Source organism: Salvelinus sp. IW2-2015, linkage group LG14 (assembly GCF_002910315.2).
Source record: "Salvelinus sp. IW2-2015 linkage group LG14, ASM291031v2, whole genome shotgun sequence".
NCBI lineage: Eukaryota > Metazoa > Chordata > Actinopteri > Salmoniformes > Salmonidae > Salvelinus > Salvelinus sp. IW2-2015.
Genome location: NC_036854.1, coordinates 35,688,323 through 35,711,345, shown reverse-complemented (window position 1 = coordinate 35,711,345; position 23,023 = coordinate 35,688,323).

Genomic DNA, 23,023 nt, shown 5'->3' with positions numbered 1-23,023 from the left:
AATTATGATACAGTGAATTATAATGTGAAATAATCTGTCTGTAAAAAATCTTGTTGGAAAAAATACTTGTGTCATGCACAAAGTAGATGTCCTAACCGACTTGCCAAAACTATAGTTTGTTAATGAGAAAATTTGCGGAGTGGTTGAAACGAGTATAATGACTCCAACATAAGTGTATGTAAACTTCCGACTTCAACTGTATATGCAAGCCTCGCCTACACATACACAAACAAAACAATGGGACTAATAAGGATAGATTAGAGGTGTGAGGAAGCAAACTAACACTCTAATCTCAACCTCTTAGAGATCTCATCTCCCTGCAGATAAATGTTTTCATTTCTTCCCTTCATTATTCATGTTTATGCCCCCCACACAGCCTTCCCCCTCAATCCCCATGTTTTCCTGTCCTTTTCCGGAGGTTACAGAGTCAGCATCCCCCTCATTCTCTCTCTCCTCCAGAATAGTCCATCAAATGTTTCTATCCACAGCGGTACAATTCGGCCCTATGAGGATCCCTGCTCTCTGGACTAAGCAGTTTTCAACCATGGAAAGCTCAACAGCCATGTGAAGAGAAAGAATAATAAATAAGTAGAGTGTATTTTTGTCTTTCCTCTGTCTCTGTCTCATTTTGTCTTTCCTCTGTCTCTGTCTCGTTTTGTCTTTCCTCTGTCTCTGTCTCGTTTTGTCTTTCCTCTGTTTAATTTATACCCTCTCTCATTCTCTCTCTCTCTCCTTTTTCTTTTGTGCCTCTCTCTCCACCCCCTCTCTTTCTACATATCATGCTACCTCTGTGCTCCATCTCTCTCTTTCCTCACTCTTTCTGTCATCTCTCCCTCACTCACTTCCTTTCCACCCCTCCCTAATTTCAAGGTGAAAACTAAAATATGCAAATATAAAACCAGCTGTTACATAACCAGCTGTTGAATCTAAATATTAGTAAATTAACAATTTCATGACAACAATATTCCATCCAAACATTAACTATTGAATTGTTCACATTTCACTATAAAACAGGCCACCCTTGGGTCATGGTACTTTGCGCCACATATTTACATACATTCTGCCTGAAGTCATCTTTGATAGTTGTTAATCTATCACTCTCCATCATAATGCCTTCGTGGGAAGAATAGGGTTTGGAAGAGTGTGAATGAATCATACATTATTCATGTTCCACCAAAAGAGTCATTTGAATATGTAGCCAGCCGCAATATTGGGAAACATTACCTGTGACTACTGCACAGCGAGACAAAGCACTCACACACAATTTATCATTGTTTCATTGATTTTATGGCAAAAGGGTTAGAACAAAACGTTCTGTTAACTCTATCTATTTTTCTATTTCTTAAATAAATTGTAGGTACAAATTTAGGATCTTAATTTGACCAGTATGGTCGTAGCAAAATAATCCTGGAGAAACAGGACTAGAACATCATACTGTTGCTTAACTGTGGTTATGTTATTAGCTGGGCAAAAGTACACTACATGAAAAGTGAAATACTGTTAATATGTGTGTTTGTGCAATTTATGTAAATCACAAAGCTCATCAGCAAAAGTTCTCAGCAAACAAAAGAAGGATTCAATTCAGATCCTACATCTGTAACAAGTCAATGGCGTTCTTATGTATCCACTGTTTTACAAAAAGTAAGGGGTGTGTAGTGAAATTTCAACGAGGTAACAATGTAGCAGACTGAGGATTCAAATGTGTGAGATTGTGGATGATGGTGGTGCAGGGAGGGAGAAAGAAAGAAAGAAAAATCGGAGAGAAAAAAGCTAATTCTCTTGCTTCCATCCCAAAATTATTTATAATCAGCGAGAGCATTGCATGTAATGATTCAGCATGTTGATTAAGCTTTTGTATGGTGGCGCATGTTGGAGAAAGATTGTAGGGAGACCCGAAATAGACAGCAATGCAGATCAATTAGTTTCCTAAGTTCTGCCGTATGCAGTCAGTCACCCATTCTACCAGCCACCCCCCCCCCCACCACCTCTGCGCTATCTTCCAATTTATATCACAACGAACACCCCTTTATGCAGAACACGCTGTACAATGCCACAAAAATATTTTATCCCCAGAAACATGCCAAAATAAACATCTAATGCATATTTTTGATACTTTAAAAACTTGTCAAGCTTCTTTAACACAGTGATGCGTTTTGAAAGATATGAAGACACCACTCATAAGAGAGAATGAGAGAATGAAAGAGAGTGTTTAAGAAAGCGGTAGCGAGAAAGACAGAGAGAGAGAACGTGGAACAAGAGCGAAGGGAGGTGTGTGTTTTGACACACCCTCCATCAGATTTCAATATAACTCAGAGATGCGGCTGCCAGCCGGTGGGTCAGCCAGGGAGAGGGAATATAAATATTTAAGTGGGTACTTGGTCAGGAGGTGGTGTAGCTACAAAATGAGCAATTACTTTTCTCCTCATGGGACGTGGCTCTGTTTATGACGAGGAGGTCAGAGGTCACCGGATCTCTTCAGGGCAGCCAGCTGCCATGTGATATCCCTCTTTATTGATTTACACACTTACTCACCTCTATGATATTTGAAGAAAATCATACATACAGGATATAGCTAGGTATTCTCCTGTACAATATCCACATGACCAGAGCCATTGACATTACATTAACTGTATGTGGCTATAGATGGGTGGTAAAACTGCACATTTGAATAGTTAGTATATTTATATTCACAGGTCTACATTACCTTGTTGGTGGAAGGAAGAAGTCCCATAACCTACAAAGCTGTCCCATAACCTAACCACCCCATCTCTCCTCCATCCCCTCCTTCCCATCAAACCCATGATACCCCTGCCCCCCACCAATAACCTCAGGTGTTCTATACCTAGAAGAGAGATAGAAGAGGGCACGAAGCCCTAAGCTTTACCTATCAGTCCCAAAGTTAGTTGCCGTCGTGTTTTCCTGTATGTCAATGTGTCTCTTCTGCTCGGCATTGATCCATCCACTCATTTAATCAGAAGAAAATCTTGTTTTCAATAATTAGCAGACAGACAAAAAGGGGCGAAAGCTCATTTCCCTCCGAGACCTCGAACGGCATCCACAGATCAATGTAATGTAATGCAATGAATGTCTAATGCCAGGGATGGATTTTAAACCATTCTGTAGAATTAAAAACACACATCAAATCAAACACTCATGTTGTCTCTCTCTCTAAATCAATATGTAGATTGCTATCTTATCATGTAGTGCACGAAGAGACGCAATGACCATTATATTGTAATTATGAGTGATGGACTGCTAACATTTACAGAATGGCTCTTTTTCATTGAATTTCCTGCCTTTGATTATTAGCTCTCAAGATTTAATACGCCTCAAACCTACATTTAGGAATTCTAATCATATTGTTCTAATGAGACCTCAGACTAAGTCTAAATAATAACAATTAGTCCATAAATAATGGCACTTCCTCATACAACGCATGTATACTGTACGTTTTACAGGAGTAACTGCATGATCACCATAATGAGTAGTAAATGATGGGTCTTTTACAGGATGAGGAGGTGAGCCATGGCCCAGTGGTGGGTAACTAGGTATCAGGATCATTGGTATGAACTGAACTGAAATTTCTCACCTGTATCAGACACTAGTGATACAGAATGCGCAATCCATTCTGAGGACTCCCAGCACCCCTTGTTTGATGAATGTCTGTTGCTTCCCTCACAGACACAGGTTCCCTAAATGTAAAAGTAAGAAATCAAAACTCTCCTTCTTGCCAGCTGCTATCAGCTTTCTCAATAAACTCCAGTAGTACTGTTAGCTGTCTACATGTTGCTGTAAATATTGTTTAGGTTTGTGTATATTTATTGTCATCTGTTCAATGTGTTTTTACTATGTGCTGCAAAATGAATTGCCCGCCGGGGATAATAAAGGGAAAGGGAGATAGCTAGTCAGTTGTACAACTGAATGCATTCAACTGAAATGTAACTTCCACATTTAACCCAACCCCTCTGAATCAGAGAGATGCGGGGGGCTGCCTTAATAATCGACATCCATGTCTTCGGCTCCTGGGGAATAGTGGGTTAACTGTCTTGCTCAGGGGCAGAACGACAGATTTTTACCTTGTCAGCTCAGTGGTTCGATCCAGTAACCTTTCAGTTACTGGCCCAACGCTTTAACCACTAGGACTCCCAACACCCCCAACACCCCTAAGAGTAGACTCTACTCTACTCACGTTGCCTGAGACATGAGGACTAGTTTTGACTCCCATAACTGTTACACATTGTAGGCTTTAGCTCAATGGGCTAATACAGTCTCGACTCACACTGATGACCCAGTATCGATACCCGGTCAGGACAGTGACATACTGTAACAGCACAACAGTTGATTCCTCCATTTCAGTAATCCCCTTCCATTTAATAGTGGATTTGGTTTAACAATGTCTCTAAAAACAGTACCATTGGAAATTAACACAACCAATGCTACCAAACGCTTTGAAAACCCTAGGACTCTGGACATATCCTGAGTACTAATACATCTTTAGAATGTGGGAGAGTAAATATCTAGCTCCAGTACTCTAAAACCCCAGGACTCTGAACATATCCTGAGATACTAATACATCTTTAGAATGTGGGAGAGTAAATATCTAGCTCCAGTACTCCTTAACCCCAGGACTCTGACATATCCTGAATACTAATACATCTTTAGAATGTGGGAGAAAATATCTAGCTCCAGTACTCCTAAAACCCCAGGACTCTGACATATCCTGAGTACTAATAACATCTTTAGAACGTGGGAGAGTAAATATCTAGCTCCAGTACCTAAAACCCAGGACTCTGACATATCCTGAGTACTAATACATCTTTAGAATGTGGGAGAGTAAATATCTAGCTCCAGTACCCCTAAAACCCCAGGACTCTGACATATCCTGAGTACTAATAACATCTTTAGAACGTGGGAGAGTAAAATATCTAGCCAGTACTCCTAAAACCCCAGGACTCTGACATATCCTGAGTACTAATACATCTTTAGAATGTGGGAGAGTAAATATCTAGCTCCAGTACTCCTAAAACCCCAGGACTCTGACATATCCTGAGTACTAATACATCTTTAGAACGTGGAGAGTAAATATCTAGCTCCAGTACTCCTAAAACCCCAGGACTCTGACAATCCTGAGTACTAATACATCTTTAGAATGTGGGAGAGTAAATATCTAGCTCCAGTACTCCTAAAACCCCAGGACTCTGACATATCCTGAGTACTAATACATCTTTAGAACGTGGGAGAGTAAATATCTAGCTCCAGTGCTCCTAAAACCCCAGGACTCTGACATATCCTGAGTACTAATACATCTTTAGAATGTGGGAGAGTAAATATCTAGCTCCAGTACTCCTAAAACCCCAGGACTCTGACATATCCTGAGTACTAATACATCTTTAGAACGTGGGAGAGTAAATACTAGCTCCAGTACTCCTAAAACCCCAGGACTCTGACATATCCTGAGTACTAATACATCTTTAGAACTGTGGGAGAGTAAATATCTAGCTCCAGTACTCCTAAAACCCAGGACTCTGACATATCCTGAGTACTAATACATCTTTAGAACGTGGGAGAGTAAATATCTAGCTCCAGTACTCCTAAAACCCAGGACGCTGACATATCCTGAGTACTAATACATCTTTAGAATGTGGGAGAGTAAATATCTAGCTCCAGTACTCCTAAAACCCTAGGACTCTGACATATCCTGAGTACTAATACATCTTAGAATGTGGGGAGAGTAAATATCTGCTCCAGTACTCTAAAACCCAGGACTCTGACATATCCTGAGTACTAATACATCTTTAGAACGTGGGAGAGTAAATATCTAGCTCCATACTCCTAAAACCCCAGGACTCTGACATATCCTGAGTACTAATACATCTTTAGACGTGGGAGAGTAAATATCTAGCTCCAGTACTCCTAAAACCTAGGACTCTGACATATCCTGAGTACTAATACATTCTTTAGAATGGGGAGAGTAAATATCTAGCTCCAGTACTCCTAAAACCCAGGACTCGACATATCCTGAGTACTAATACATCTTTAGAACGTGGGAGAGTAAATATCTAGCTCCAGTACTCCTAAAATCCCAGGACTCTGACATATCCTGAGTACTAATACATCTTTAGAATGTGGGAGAGTAAATATCTAGCTCCAGTACTCCTAAAACCCCAGGACTCTGACATATCCTGAGTACTAATACATCTTTAGAATGTTGGGGAGTAAATATCTAGCTCCAGTACTCCTAAAAACCCAGGACTCTGACATATCCTGAGTACTAATACATCTTTAGAACGTGGGAGAGTAAATATCTAGCTCCAGTACTCTAAAACCCCAGGACTCTGACATATCCTGAGTACTAATACATCTTTAGAATGTGGGAGAGTAAATATCTAGCTCCAGTACCCTAAAACCCCAGGACTCTGACATATCCTGAGTACTAATACATCTTTAGAACGTGGGCGAGATATATTTAGCTATAGTACTCCTAAAACCCCAGGACTCTGACATATCCTGAGTACTAATACATCTTTAGAATGTGGGAGAGTAAATATCAGCTCCAGTACTCCTAAAACCCCAGGACTCTGACATATCCTGAGTACTAATACTCTTTGAAACTGGGAGAGTAAATATCTAGCTCCAGTACTCCTAAAACCCCAGGACTCTGACATATCCTGAGTACTAATACATCTTTAGAATGTGGGAGAGTAAATATCTAGCTCCAGTACTCCTAAAACCCCAGGACTCTGACATATCCTGAGTACTAATACATCTTTAGAACGTGGGAGAGTAAATATCTAGCTCCAGTACTCCTAAAACCCAGGACTCTGACATATCCTGAGTACTAATACATCTTTAGAATGTGGGAGAGTGTCACGTTCTGACCTGTTTTCTCTTGTTTGTATGTGTTATTGGTCAGGGCGTGAGCGGGGTGGCATTTCTATGGGTTGTTGTTCTATGTTGGGTTAAAGGTTGCCTGGTATGGCTCTCAATTAGAGGCAGGTGTTTGGCATTTCCTCTGATTGAGAGTCATATTAAGGTAGGTTGTTCTCACTCTTTGTTTGTGGGGTGATTGTCTCCTGTGTCTTTCGTGTCTGTGTATGTGCACCACACGGGACTGTTTTGGCTGTTCGTTCGTTTGATGTAGTCTGTTCCTGTTCGTGAGTTCTGCGTGTAGTTATGTAAGTTCCATGTTCAGGTCTGTCTACGTCGTGTTTGTTTATTTGTAATTTCCAAGTGTTTTCGTATTTCGTCTTCGTGTTTCAATAAATATCATTTATGTCTAATTACCTCGCTGCGTATTGGTCCACCGATCCTTCTTCCCTCCTCGTCCGAGGAAGAGGAGGAAGACGACAGCCGTAACAGAGAGTAAATATCTAGCTCCAGTACTCCTAAAACCCCAGGACTCTGACATATCCTGAGTACTAATACATCTTTAGAACGTGGGAGAGTAAATATCTAGCTCCAGTACTCCTAAAATCCCAGGACTCTGACATATCCTGAGTACTAATACATCTTTAGAATGTGGAGAGTAAATATCTAGCTCCAGTACTCCTAAAACCCCAGGACTCTGACATATCCTGAGTACTAATACATCTTTAGAACGTGGGAGAGTAAATATCTAGCTCCAGTACTCCTAAAACCCCAGGACTCTGACAGGTTTGACACACAGTAAGGACAACCAGCGGTGATATGATAACTAATTAAAAGCAGAAAAGGTGAATATGATTTTGGGGGATCTGTCAGTAATTGGACACATGAAAGACGCCGGAGGGGTGCACCGAGACACTGATGCCCCTCTTTATTAGGATCTAATGTGTGTGCGTGCGTGCGTGCATGTGCGTGCGTGTGTGTGTGTTGTTCTTCTCCTTTGGTCTAATTCAGAAGAACAACTCACACAGAGATAGAGCAAGTTTCATAGAGGTTGAACTCACTGTGAGAGAGACTGTATTATGACTAAAGCTGGAGAGACAAGACATGAGAGACAGAAAAGGGGAAATAGTCTGAAACAGAAGAAGAAAGAGAGGAGAGAAAAGTACCATGTCATTTTTCCTGAGTGGCTAGTCTGTCATTAGTAACTTTTTTAGTCCTGGAAGTTTGACTACTTTGGAACCTTTGACGGTGGTTTTCTGTTCTTCTTGATCAATGTGAACACAAACTTCTTGTTGGAGCTAAGTCAATTATTGTCTTATAATACCATTTCCTTGCCGGCTTTCTTGCCAGGTCTCTCTTGAAAAGGAGGTTTTCAACCTCAACATATGCTTTTTTGGAACTCTGCCCATGCAGTACTTACAAGAAATACTAAACAAACAGATTAACCGGATGTTTAAAAACAGACAGTAGGCCGGTAAAGCAGGTAAAGCAGCAGAAGGAATAGCACAGTCAGGAAGAAAGTATTTTTCCTTTTATTTCTTAAAGCCACAATTATTAGCCAGATAATGGTCATGTGTGACTTGTTTCAGGAAACTAGGTGTGTTTCGCACATCATTACTTCACAGGAGAGGCATTTAAAACAAAATCGAAACGCATTTTTGGGCAGAAATGCCTTCTGGAACATGTGAACTTTCATGTGTCTTAATAAAAAACTTGTGTGCCATCTGTAAATACTAATACAATTGTTAAATTACGAGCATTTTTGGTTTAGCCACACAAAAATACAGGAACCTTCCTGCTAGCATGACTGGCTGAGATAATGTATTAACTGGACATGCCGAGAGATTAGATCAGATTGGTCTGCCATGTAGCTTGCTTCTGTCTGTAAGATGAGCTTCTCAGTATGTGTAGGTAATCCTTACTAACTCTGCTTTTTTTTAAAGATATCACAAAGAACTGAAACAGAGAAGTTTACCAAGTTTCAAAATCAGTAGAATGCCCGGTGGAAGCAGAGTATAATAGCTCAGGAAATTCTAGCGTTTGATTGCAAATATGCAGAGGGAGTCGAAAAGAGAACACCTGTCTCTGGATTACATCGTCAAACTAAGGGCAACCATGGCATCCGTGACAGAGAAGGAAAAGCGTTCATCCATGTATGCGGGTAAGAGTCTAGCTAGTAAAATGTTCAGTTATTATATGTTTCTAATTTTGTCAGAAAGTCATTTTCATTGCAAGTTAAAGCATACTGTTAGCTAGCTAGCTAACATTATATGTATGATCTGTGTAATAATATTATTTGTATCTCAGAAAGCGATTTGCATTGCTAGTTATAGCGTAATGTTAGCTTGCTAGCAAGCATTGAACCAAGTTGGTTAAATTTAGTTACCTGCCAATTCATGCATGGTAGTAACGTTATGAGTTGGGATTATGGTTCATTGTTTAGCTAGCTAGTAGTACCAGTCAAAAGTTTGTACCCACCTACTCATTCAAGGGTTTTTCTTCATTTTTACTATTTTCTACATTGTAGAGTAATAGTGAAGACATCACAACTATGACATAACATATATGGAATCATGTAGTAACAAAAAAAGTGTTAAAGAAATCAAAATAGATTTTAGATTTTAGATTCCTCAAAGAAGCCACCCTTTGCCTTGATGACAGCTTTGCACACTCTTGGCATTCTCTCAACCAGCTTGGCATTCTCTCAACCACTACCAGGTAGTCACCTGGAATGCATTTCAAGTAACAGGTGTGTCTTGTTAAAAGTTAATTTGTGGAATTTATTTTCTTCTTATTGCATTTGAGCCAATCTGTTGTGTTGTGACAAGTTAGGGGTGGTATACAGAAGATAGTACTATTAGGTAAAATACCAAGTCCATATTATGGCAAGAATCAATCACATTTATTTATAAAGCCCTTCTTACATCAGCTGACGTCACAAAGTGCTGTACAGAAACCCAGCCTAAAACCCCAAACAGAAAGCAATGCAGGTGTCACGGCCGTCAAAGGAAGTGGACCAAAGCACAGCGTGGTGAGCGTACATATTCCTTTATTTAGGTGACACCAACAAAAACAATACAAAAACGACCGTGAAGCTTAAGGGCTATGTGCTACAAACAAAGTTAACTTCCCACACTGAAAGGAGGGAAAAGGGATACCTAAGTATGGTTCCCAATCAGAGACAACGATAGACAGCTGTCCCTGATTGAGAACCATACCCGGCCAAAACATAGAAATACAAAATCATAGAAAACAAAAACATAGAATGCCCACCCCAAATCACACCCTGACCAAACCAAATAGAGACATAAAAAGGCTCTCTAAGGTCAGGGCGTGACAGCAGGTGTAGAAACACAGTGGCTAGGAAAAACTCCATAGAAAGGCCAGAACCTAGGACGAAACCTAGAGAAGAACCAGGCTATGAGGGGTGGCTAGTCTTCTTCTGGCTGTGCCGGGTGGAGATTATAACAGAACATGGCCACGATGTTCAAATGTTCATAGATGACCAGCAGGGTCAAATAATAATAATCACAGGGGTTGACGAGGGTGCAAAAGGTCAGCACCTCAGGAGTAAATGTCAGTTGGCTTTTCATAGCCGATCATTCAGAGTTTCTCTACCGCTCCTGCTGTCTCTAGAGAGTTGAAAACAACCGGTCTGGGACAGGTAGCACGTCCGGTGAACAGGTCAGGGTTCCATAGCAGCAGGCAGAACAGTTGAAACTGGAGCAGCAGCACGGCCAGGTGGACTGGGGACAGCAAGGAGTCATCATGCCAGGTAGTCCTGAGGCATGGTCCTAGAGTTCAGGTCCTCCGAGAGAAAGAAAGAAAGAAAGAAAGAAAGAGAGAAAGAAAGAGAAAAAGAAAGAGAAAAATAGAGACAGAGAGAGAGAATTAGAGAGAGCATACTTAAATTCACACAGGACAGGATAAGACAGTGTCACGTTCCTGACCTGTTTTCTGTTAGTTTTTGTATGTGTTAGTTGGTCAGGACGTGAGTGTGGGTGGGCAGTCTATGTTTTCTGTTTCTATGTTGGTTTATGGGTACCTGATATGGTTCTCAATTAGAGGCAGGTGGTTTTCATCTCCTCTGATTGAGAATCATATTAAGGTAGGTGTTTTCACATGGTTTGTTGTGGGTGGTTGTCTCCTGTGTCAGTGTCTGTGTATGTTACGCCACACGGGACTGTTTTCGGTTTTGTTTGTTTGTTCGTTTTATGTAGTCATTTTTCCTGTTCGTGCGTTCTTCGTGTTACATTTAAGTTCGTAGTCCAGGTCTGTCTACATTCGTTTTTTTGTTATTTTGTTTAATAAATATCATGTCTTATCACGACGCTGCATTTTGGTTRAATCCCTGCTCCTCCTCTTCGGAGGAAGAGGAARACCGTTACAGACAGGAGAAATACTCCAGATATAATAGACTTACCCTAGCCCACCGACACAGCTCGAATAAGCAAAGATAAATGACAGTCCATCGTTACTTTAAGACTTGAAGGTCAGTCAATCCAGAAAATGTCAAGAACTTTGAACGTTTATTCAAGTCACAAAAACCATCAAATCAAGTCAAAGTTTATTTGTCACGTGCGCCGAATACAACAGGTGTAGACCCTACAGTGAAATGCTTAAATCAAGCGCCATGATGAAACTGGCTCTCATGAGGACCGCCACAGGAATGGAATACCCAGTGTTACCTCTGCTGCAGAGGATAAGTTCATWACAGTTACCGGCCTCAGAAATTTCAGCCCAAATAAATGCTTCACGGAGTTCAAGTAACAGACACATCTCAACATCAACTGTTCAGAGAAGACTACATGAATCAGGCCTTCATGGTTGAATTTCTGCAAAGAAACACTACTAAAGGACACCAATAACAAGAAGATACTTGCTTGGGCCAAGAAACACGAGCAATGGACATTAGACCGGTGGAAATCTGTCCTTTGGTCTGATGAGTTCAAATTGTAGATTTTTGGTTCCAACCGCCGTGTCTTTGTGAGACACAGAGTATGGAGGAGGAGGTGTGATGGTGTGGGGGTGCTTTGATGGTGACACTGTCGGTGATTGATTTCGAGTTCAAGGCACACTTAACCAGCATGGCTACCACAGCATTCTGCAGCGATACGCCATCCCATCTAATTTGCGCTTAGTGGGACTACCATTTGTTTTTCAACAAATTATATACCATTTTGTAGCTCTGAGTCTCTACTTTTATCCAATGTAAAAAACACAATTTCAAATGTTGCTACATAGGACCGAATCCAGGTGGTCGGTCACATTTTACACAAAATACCCAAGTGAGACAGGCCCACTGGGCTTAAAATGGACCTTCCCATCTGACATTTGCCCAAAATGCAGATGGCCAGTCCGCCCCTGCCTGTATAGACATCTGTCTAGCTGCAGTAGTTTTAAGTCTTGTGACACTGTAGGGAATGAGGGCATTGGAGAATACTCTTACTGTGTACAGGGATAGGGCTGAAAGACAAGTGCCCTGACAGAAAGGCTTTGTCTCACAGGGAGAAGGTGCATTAAAAGTTGTCTTTGTTAGATTTTCTAAGGCACACCTATAGGGATAWGATAAATTAAATGATCTACTTCACTCTGTTATTGTATTCACAATTGCGGTATACTCCTCAGATATACTGCACATCTAACTCCATATATCATCCATAGATTGTCAGTTTACAGTGGCACGACCTCTCAACTATAACACTTTTTGTGCACGTGGAGAAGGAGAGAAAAAACTTGACATAAAACATCAGCCTCATGCCAGATGTTTCCTACAACGTATTGCCATGTAGCGCCGTCGCCTTGTCATGGCAGCTTAGAATTATGTGTGTGACGTGTGTGTGTCATGTCTGTGCCCTTATTATATGCCTTCCGTACAGTCATCTCACATGTGGCAGTGTTTCCCTATCCAGGATGTCATGATGCTCGCTATTGCCTGTCATGATAGATATCCCTGTTGACACAAGCTGTTATGACTGCTCTAACAGGAGCACGTATGTTCATGACACCATGACTCTTGAGACGAGAGAACTTGTCAAATCTGCTCTTCTCCTTGCTTCAGTGTAGTCCCATATGGGGTAGGTGTGCTGTGTGTGTGTGTGTGTGTGTGTGTGTGTGTGTGTGTGTGTGTGTGTGTGTGTGTGTGTGTGTGTGTGTGTGTGTGTGTGTGTGTGTGTTGTGTGGTGTGTGTGGTGTGTGCGTGGTGGTGTGTGAGTCTGTGCCTGCTCGTGTATGTGTTGTATGTGGATTGTTGTGCGTTGCAATGCATAGAATTCATGGAGGGTTATCTTAGAGATGATCAAGGTTATGCGTCTCAGAGTGCGTCCATTATACACAGTGAGCGTGTAACCTCCAGCTTGCTAATTATATCAAAACAACCGCATTGTAACTTTGATTAACATTCAACAGTGCTAGTGGAAGATGTGTGTGTTGCGGAGCTGCGAAGAGTCTGTAGTATAAAAACTCTGCCGGCCTAATTAGATGTTGTGCTTGAAATAATTAAGTGAGGAGAGAGCAGTATTTAAAGAGGCATGGCAGTTATTGGAGGGTTGAAAAGGCCATATTTACCCTGCTCCTCCCCCTGCTTATGTGACTGGCATCACTGATGATGTTTTGTCAACACTGGTCTAGAGAGCTGTCAATCAAAATACAGAAAAAAATATAAAGCCAGAAAGCTCCACAGAGAGATTGTTTGAGGAACTGACACAGGTTGGGTTCCTCACCCCAAAATATAACTAATGTGAAACTCATTTAAAATGAATTTAAATGTCTTATCTGTGATCTGTTGTGAGTTATGACTAAGATCACGTCGCGTTAGAATAAAAACAATGTTGCCTAGAACTAAGCAAGGCCAAACTCTAAATAAATCTTGCCTCTTTCAACCAAACAAGATCATTTTTGCTTTAATTGTTCACTCAACCCATTAAGGCTAATTGTTCGCTAGCTTTAATGATTTCTAGAAAAATGCCCTAAAGTCAAATTAGGGCATCACATTTTTTGTCTGGTCTTTTATGTTCTCTTCTTTTGTCACCGAGCCACAGAGAGCAAGTTTACAAAGTTGTTGAGGATTCATTTAGGCCATAATTGCCCCCGCAGGAGACTGGTGTCAGCTTGGATCTAGTCATCCTCCTGCATAATGAGTAAAAATGATGGATCCTGCAAAGGTCACACTATAATCCTCCCTTACAGAAACAAATGGAATTAATGAAAGCACTCTGTCTCTCTCTCTCTCTCTCTCTCTCTCTCTCTCTCTCTCTCTCTGTCTCTCAATTCAATTCAAAGTGGCTTTATTGGCATGGGAAATGTGTTTACTCTCTCTCTCCCTCTCTCCCTCTGTCCATCTCTCTCTTCCTCTTCCTCTTTCTCTCTCTCAATTCAAAGGGCTTTATCGGCATGGGAAACGTATGTTTACATTGCCAATGCAAGTGAAATAGATAAAGAAAAGTGAAAAAACATCAGAAAGGAACAGTGAACATTAAACTATGATGGCTATGTACAGTGTTGTAACAATGTGCAAATAGTTAAAGTACAAAAGGGAAAATAAATAAACAGATAAATATAGGTTGTATTTCTTCTTCACTGGTTGACCTTTTCTTGTGGCAACAGGTCACAAAACTTGCTGATGTGATGGTACACTGTGGTATTTCACCAAATAGATATGAGAGTTTATCAAAATTGGATTTGTTTTAAAAGTATTTGTGGGTCTGTGTAATCTGAGGGAAATACTGAATGTGTCTCGAATATGGTCATACATTTGGCAGGTTAGGAAGTGCCTCTCTCTCTCCCTCTCTTTTTACCCTCTCTCTCTCCTCTCTCGCTCTCTCTCTCTCTCTTCTCTCTCTCTCTTCTCTCTCTCTCTCTCTCTCTCTCTCCTCTCTCTCTCTCTCATCTCTCTCTCCTCTCTCTCTTCTCTCTCTCGTCTTCTCTCTCTCTTCTCTCTCTCTCTCTCTCTCTCTCTCTCTCTCTCTCTTCTCTCACACCCTCCTCTCTCTCTCCTCTCTTTTCCCTAAACTCCCTCTCTCTAACCTTCTTTCTCTCTATACATCCACTGGTGTGTATCTCATCACTGACTCCCAGTAAAGTAGTTGGGTATCACAGATGACTTGCCACATTTATTAGTAATTCCAGCAGTGTTGCCATTTTAGTCCCCCATCTGTGAGTTTCATAAATTCCTTAATAAACCAAGACTTTGCAGTGGAGGCAAAATGGAAATTAATGGTATTTTACATGCAGGGAAGCAAAAGAGAACAATAACAGTGTACTATTAAATTGAATATATAATCAAATTAGTTTATGTAGAAATATAATATGTCTCTGTGTGTGGAGTTTAACATAAGCACACCAATACCACAGAGTTATCACAGCATGACTATGGGAGACGTAACTCATGTCATGTTCTTTTTGAAAGTCTTTATTAAAAATCAAATCAAATGTTATTTGTCACATGCGCAGAATACAGCAGGTGTAGACCTGAAATGCTTACTTACAAGCCCTTAACCAACAATGCAGTTTTAAGAAAATACCGCCAAAAAAGTAACAAATAAAAGTAACAAATAATTACAGAGCAGCAGCAAGATAACAATAGAGAGGCTATATACAGGAGGTACAAAAAATGTAGCATCTGCCAATAACAATATAGAGGTGCTATGAAGAATCACTCACAGGGCTAATGTTAGCATGGTTCCATAGACACATACAGCAAGTCAGTAATGTAGAACACAACACCCTAAGCCCCCAGGTTAAATCCTTAAATATTTCCCTCATGATTCAAATCTTTGGTTGGAGTTTTTCTCTTTTTCCCTCCCAACAGAAATAAACAGACGCTGAATGGGAAACCTACATGTTGTTTTGTTGTTTGTTTCATGGTTTCTATAATCCTCTCCTACAATAAAATAATTGCTGTGTATGTACGACAAAAGGAAGTCCATTGAGAAATCTTCCCAGTATCTGTCAACCAGAGAGCAGTGTGGGATGGTGACATGGCCCTAAGGTTGCCTTCCTCTCTCTTTCTTGGTGTGGAGATAATATTTCAGTCAGTGGGGAGAGAGGTACCCCATGCTATGAAAAACAAGGGTTTACCCAGTGTTGATTGTCCCATCTCACTGCGATGTGGAAAATTCGAGTAAGCACAGGACACTTCCTCAACCGCTTGGTGTGCCCATGTCACTTTCTTTGAAGTTTTGTTTTTCACACGAATATAAGTGCCCCCCCCCCCCCCCCTCTTGCTGCTGCAACTCTCTGATATTATCTATGCATAGTCACTTTAATACATCTACCTACATGTACATATTACTGCAATTACCCGACTAACCGTGTGCCCGCACATTGACTCTGTACCTGTACCTAATAGGGTTGATGTATTTTGAGGATTGTCTCTCTCTGTGTGGTGTGTGTGTGTGTGTGTGTGTGTGTGTGTGTGTGTGTGTGTGTGTGTGTGTGTGTGTGTGGTGTGTGTGTGTGTGTGTGTGGTGTGTGTGTGTGTGTGTTTGAGAGAGAGTGTGTGTGCATGTGTGTGTGTATACCAGTGTGGCCTGTTTTGTGTGTGTGCCTGCTTGCTTGCTTGCTTGTGTGTGTGTGTGTGTGTGCTCATCCGTGTTTGTGTGTATGCATGTATGTATGTGTGTGTGTGTTTCTGTGTGTGTGTGTGTGTGTGTGTGTGTGTGTGGTGTGGTGTGTGTGTGTGTGTGTGTGTGTGTGTGTTGTGTGTGTGTGTGTGTGTGTGTGTGTGTGTGTGTGTGGTATTGTATGTATGTATGTATGTATGCTGTTGGCTTGGTTCCTGGTCCTTTCACAGTATGGTACCAAGAAGACATAAGTCACCTCCATCTGCTTAGAGTTCTGTGTCTCTTTGTGTACCTAACGAAAGACAAACACACAAGATGTTTAGTTTAAATCAACATTATATCAATGCTCCCATCCCTTATTACAGTACTGTACGGCAGTAGAGAGAAGAGCGACCAGGCAGATTGCTGGTATTACAGGAGAGGCTATACAGACACGCCTGGTTCACAAAATTGATGACGTATGCTACACAGCGAGAGTTGAGTGGGGAGGAACAGATTCGGTTCATTCAGTTCAGTCAATTGTCCTGATGAGCCCTTCCCAGCTAGGACTTGGGAGAGTGTTCAGAATCATTCAGTTTTCATCGGAGTAAGTGTTAAAAAAAAAACGTACTACTCCGTGAAGCAACTGCTGCCCAGTGGGAAGCATCCAATGATGTATATAAACCCTGGATTGCTGATGCTATGTGATGGCCAATGAGAGGCTTTGAAGCCACCTGTCGGCCATATTGGCACTCTCCAGAATAAGCACTCCGCCATAGGAAGTATTTCAATTCAACCTTTCAGGGACAAAATAACATGTATTTAAGTATTTGTTGTTGTTGTACTGGGGACAGTAACAATACTACTTTTAAAAAATTATACTTTAAGGAAAATGTTTTTATATATTTGTTCTTTTTTATGTTTAGCTCACATAATATAATACAGAAATATGCATTAAGGTGTCTGTAATAGAATAAATGGTGACATCCAGATGGTGACCAATACTACAAGTTATTACTCCTTCTCCCATCTAAATAAACATCACTTCCTTTAAAAAAGTTGAACTACTCCATGCTGCTGTTGTTGCCAGATAGCCAGCACAAACTAGAACGGTATCAAACACATCAAACATATGGAAATCACGTGTTTGACTCCGTTCCATGTATTCCATTCCAGCCATTACAATGAGCCTGTCCTCCTACTGTTCCTCCCACCAGCCTCCTCTGCTCTGTGCTCTAATAGTAGCTCCTACACACAAACAGGCAACCTGCCATAACAGGACTTATGGGACAAGCATTAGTGTGGAAGGAGACATGAACAAACGTAAAGTAAAGTATGATGAACACTTCAGATTGAGGTTTTAAAGGTGTGCTTTGTCAGTGATTTTCCACTGAGGCTTTGTTGACGTACAGTATGAACAATCAATATCACCAATGATTAAAAAAAAACAGGAATTAGTCATTATAGCGAAAAAAATGTAATAATCTTAGATATTCAGAAAATTGACAGGGACACAGACCCCAACTCACTTATGAACTCATTCAACTCATTTATTGAAGGTGCATTGGAATTTGGGGACCTGTCAAAACTCTCAAAGTGTTGGAACTCATGTTTTCTCTCTGAGAGGTGTAAAGCCAGAACAAAACTCAATATAGCAGCTTACCCAACATTACATTTTACACTTTGACACACACTGACAAGTATCCTGACACTTTGAGATAAAAAATACAAAAAGAAGAGCCTGACTGTCTTGTGTTTATATATTTAACAATGGTGCTAAGTGGTTTAGCTGTACCTGTAAAACAACCATGGCTGCTTATGTTCTAACGAGACCACATGTTTATCCCTGCCTGCCGACAAGTGTGAATATGAAACACCTCTAAAAAGAACAACCTCGCTGTCCACATTGACGACACCACAACGTGATAGGAACTTCTATTTGCACATGTCAAATCATGGGTGTATGGGAAAATGAAATTTACATGGCAAGTGTTGTGATGAGGCCCAGAGTGTGCTGTATGTGTGATTATTCAATGAGATCCACCATCTCAACCCAACAATACACAGTCTGTGTTGACAATGAGAGTCAATGCAACAGTTTTGCTTCCGTCCCTCTCCTTGCCCCAACCTGGGCTCGAACCATTGACCTTCTGAACACATCAACAACTGCCTCCCACGAAGCATCGTTACCTAATGCGCCACAAAAGCCACGGCCCTTGCAGAGGAAGGGAATCAAATCAAATCAAATTGTATTTGTCACATGCGCCAAATACAACAGGTGTGGTAGACCTTACAGTGAAATGCTTACAGTGCCTTGCCAAAGTCTTCATCCCCCTGGTTGTTTTTCCTATTTTGTTGCATTACAACCTATTATTTGGATTTCATGTAATGTACATACACAAGATAGTCCAAATTGGTGAAGTGAACTGAAAAAAATTACTTGTTTCCAAAAATGTAAAACAATTTAAAAAACATAAAAGTGTATTCACCCCTTTGCTTTCTTTTCTTGGGGGTGGGGGGTGACTAGTTATGCACACTCAAGTTTTCAGTTTTCTTGTTTTATTTCTTATTTGTTTCACAATAAAAAATATTTTGCATCTTCAAAGTAGTGGCATGTTATGTAAATCAAATTATACAAACCCCCCCAAAAAATCTATTTTAATTCCAGGTTGTAAGGCAACAAACTAGGAAAAATGCCAAGGGGGTGAATACTTACGCAAGCCACTGTACTTACAAGCCCTTAACCAACAATGCAGATTTAAGAAAAATATATAAGTTAAAAAATAAGAAATAAAAATAAGAAATAATTAAATAGCAGCAGTAAAATAACAATAGCGAGGCTATATACAGGGGGTACCGGTACAGAGTCAATGTGCGGGGGCACTGGTTAGTCAAGGTAATTGAGGTAATATGTACATGTAGGTAGAGTTAAACAACTAGTTCAAGGTCTCAGAGCGAGTGATGTCACCGATTGAAAATTCAGTGCAATCAACAGAAAATATTGTACATAATCTCTAAATGTGTTGGTAAACCTTTTAACCTTCCAGGATCCTCTCATTCTTACATGCATTGATGTCTATCAGATATTTATACTAGGGTATATTATGATGTCAAAAGTGTTTGCCAACAATTTCATTACTTTTGTTTTGCACTAATATGTTTAGCTAACTAAATTAATAATCTTTTTCTGAGTTGACAAAAGCCATCTCTCACTAATTAGTCGTATTATCACTAAACGTGACATATTGGTTCTGGTAATATGCACATTGCCATCACAGTGTTCTCTCATTGTAGCCATATTTCCTACATGTGTTGCAGCAGATAATTGCGGATAGTCCTTGTAACCTTTGCTAAACTCCAATGTGTCGGGTAATGATGATGTTGTGGTGTTAACCTCTGCTGATAGGCAGTCCAGATGGCCAGCCTGCCCTTTTAAAGCCTTGCTACTCTCAGCAAGGTGTCACTGTTAGTGTGTGTGTGTGTGTGTGTGTGTGTGTGTGTGTGTGTGTGTGTGTGTGTGTGTGTGTGTGTCTGAACTGTATAAATAGTATATGTACTGTATAATTAAACATGTACCATATACAGTTGAAGTTGGAAGGTACATACACTTATGTTGGAGTCATTAAAACTCGTTTTTCAACCACTCCACAAATTTCTTGTGAACAAACTATAGTTTTGGCAAGTCGGTTAGGACATTTACTTTGTGCATGACACAAGTAATTCTTCCAACAATTGTTTACAGACAGATTACTTATAATTCATTGTATCACAATTCCAGTGGGTCAGCAGTTTACATACACTAAGTTGACTGTGCCTTTAAACAGCTTGTAAACTTCCAGAAAATGATGTCATGGCTTTAGAAGCTTCTGATAGGCTAACTTCTTATGGCTGCAGGGGCAGTATTGAGTAGCTTGGATGAAAGCTGCACCGAGGTGCCCAGAGTAAACGGCCTGCTCCTCAGTCATAGTTGCTAAAATATGCCTATTATTATTAGTATTGGATAGAAAACACTATGAAGTTTCTAAAACTGTTTGAATTATGTCTGTGAGTATAACAGAACTCATATGGCAGGCAAAAACATGAGGAAAAATCCAAACAGGAAGTGGAAACTCTGAGGCTGGTAGATTTTCAACCAAGCTCCTATTGAAATTACAGRGAGATATGGATGAGTTTTCACTTCCTACGGCTTCCACTAGATGTCAACAGTCTGTAGAACTTTGTCTGATGCCTCTACTGTGAAGGGGGGCCGGATGAGAGGAGAATTAGTCAGGTCTGCCATGAGGTGACCATTCTTTGACCATGCGCGTTCACATAAGAGGGAGCTCCGTTCCATCGCTCATCTGAAGTCAATGTAATTCTCTGGTTGGAACGTTATTCAAGATTTATGTTAAAAACATTCTAAAGATTGATTCAATACATCGTTTGACATGTTTCTACGGACTGTTACGGAGCTTTTGGACATTTCGTCAGGTCCCTGATGTTGGATTTGTATACCAAACACGCGACAAAAATAGGTATTTGGACATAAATGATGGACATTACCGAAAAAAATGAACATTTCTTGTGGAAGTTGGAGTCCTGGGAGGGCATTCCGACGAAGATCAGCAAAGGTAAGTGAAGATTTATAATGCTTTTTAAGAGTTTTGTTGACTGCACAATTTGGGCGGGTAACTGTATTGCTTGCTTTTGTGGCTGAACGCTGTTTTCAGATGATTGAATATTGTGTTTTGCCGTAAAGCTTTTTGAAATCTGACACAGTGGTTGCATTAACTTCTCTGGGGCAGGTGGGACGCAAACGTCCCAGCGGCCAATAGCCAGGGAAAATACATCGCGCCATATTCAAATAACATGATATAAAAATCAAACTTTCATTAAATCACACGTAAGATACCAAATTAAAGCTACACTTGTTGTGAATCCAGCCAACATGTCAGATTTCAAAAAAGCTTTTRGGCGAAAGCATAAGATGCTATTATCTGATGATAGCACAAAAGTAAACAAAGAGAGAAGCATATTTCATCACTGCAAGCACGACACAAAACGCAGAAATAAAATATAAATCATGCCTTACCTTTGACGAAAATCTTTTGTTGGCACTCCAATATGTCCCATAAACATCACAAAATGGTCATTTTGTTCGATTAATTCCGTCGATATATATCCAAAATGTCAATTTATTTGGACCGTTTCATCCAGAAAAACACAGCTTCCAACTTTCGCCAAGTCACTACAAAATATATCAAAAGTTACATGTAAACTTTACCAAAACATTTCAAACTACTTTGGTAATACAACGTTAGGTATTTTTAAACGTTAATAATCGATCAATTTGAAGACGGGATGATCTGTGTTCAATACAAAAAGAAAACAAACTGACGCAACTTTTTTCGTAACGTGACTCTCTCAAAATATTTACTTCATGTGACCCTCATTTACGATAGCCCTACTTCTTCACCACACAAAGGAATAACCTCAACCGATTTCCAAGGACTGGTGACATCCAGTGGAAGCGGTAAGAACTGCAAGCAAGTCCATTAGAAATCTGGTGTCTCTAAAAAACCTAATTGAAAAGACAGTGACATCAAAAAAATACAAATTCCGAATGGTTTGTCCTCAGGGTTTTGCCTGCTACATAAGTTCTGTTATTCTCACAGACATTATTCAAACAGTTTTAGAAACCTCAGAGTGTTTCTATCCAAATCTACTAATAATATGCATATCTTATATTCTGGGGATAAGTAGCAAGCAGTTGAATTTTGGCATGCTATTTTTCCCGAAAGTGAAAATGCTGCCCCCTGCCCTCAAGAAGTTAAGGACAATAAAGTCAAAGTATTGGAGTGGCCATCACAAAGCCCTGACCTCAACCCTATAGAAAGTTTGTGGGCAGAACTGAAAAAGCGTGTGCGAGCAAGGAGGCCTACAAACCTGACTCAGTTACACCAGCTCTGTCAGAAGGAATGGGCCAAAAGTCACCCAACTTATTGTGGGAAACTTGTGGAAGGCTACCCGAAACGTTTGACCCAAGTTAAACAATTTAAATTCAATGCTACCAAATACTAATTGAGTGTATGGTAACTTCTGACCCACTGGGAATGTGATGAAAGAAATCAAAGCTGAAATAAATGATTCTCTCTACTATTATTCTGACATTTCACATTCTCAAAATAAAGTGGTGATCCTAACTGATCTAAGACAGGGAATTTTTACTAGGATTAAATGTCAGGAATTGTGAAAAACTGAGTTCAAATGTATGTGGCTAAGGTGTATGTAAACTTCCGACTTCAACTGTACATATACTGGCAAAAAAGGAAATTATAGAAGGAATAGCGACAGTCATTTGGGATAGCGCTCCAGTAATTTACATTAATAGAACTCAATGCTTTAAAGTCACAGTCAAACATAAATGATTTATACAACTGATGCTACTGAGGTGCAAAGAGCCAGAACATTTTTGTATTTTAATAATTCAAGTGTAGAAGAGAAAACCTGCCAGCAGTTTGTTAACATTCAACTAGCACCGGGCTGGTGAATCCAGTTTGTTAACATTCAACTAGCACAGGGCTGGTGAATCCAGTTTGTTAACATTCAACTAGCACAGGGCTGGTGAATCCAGT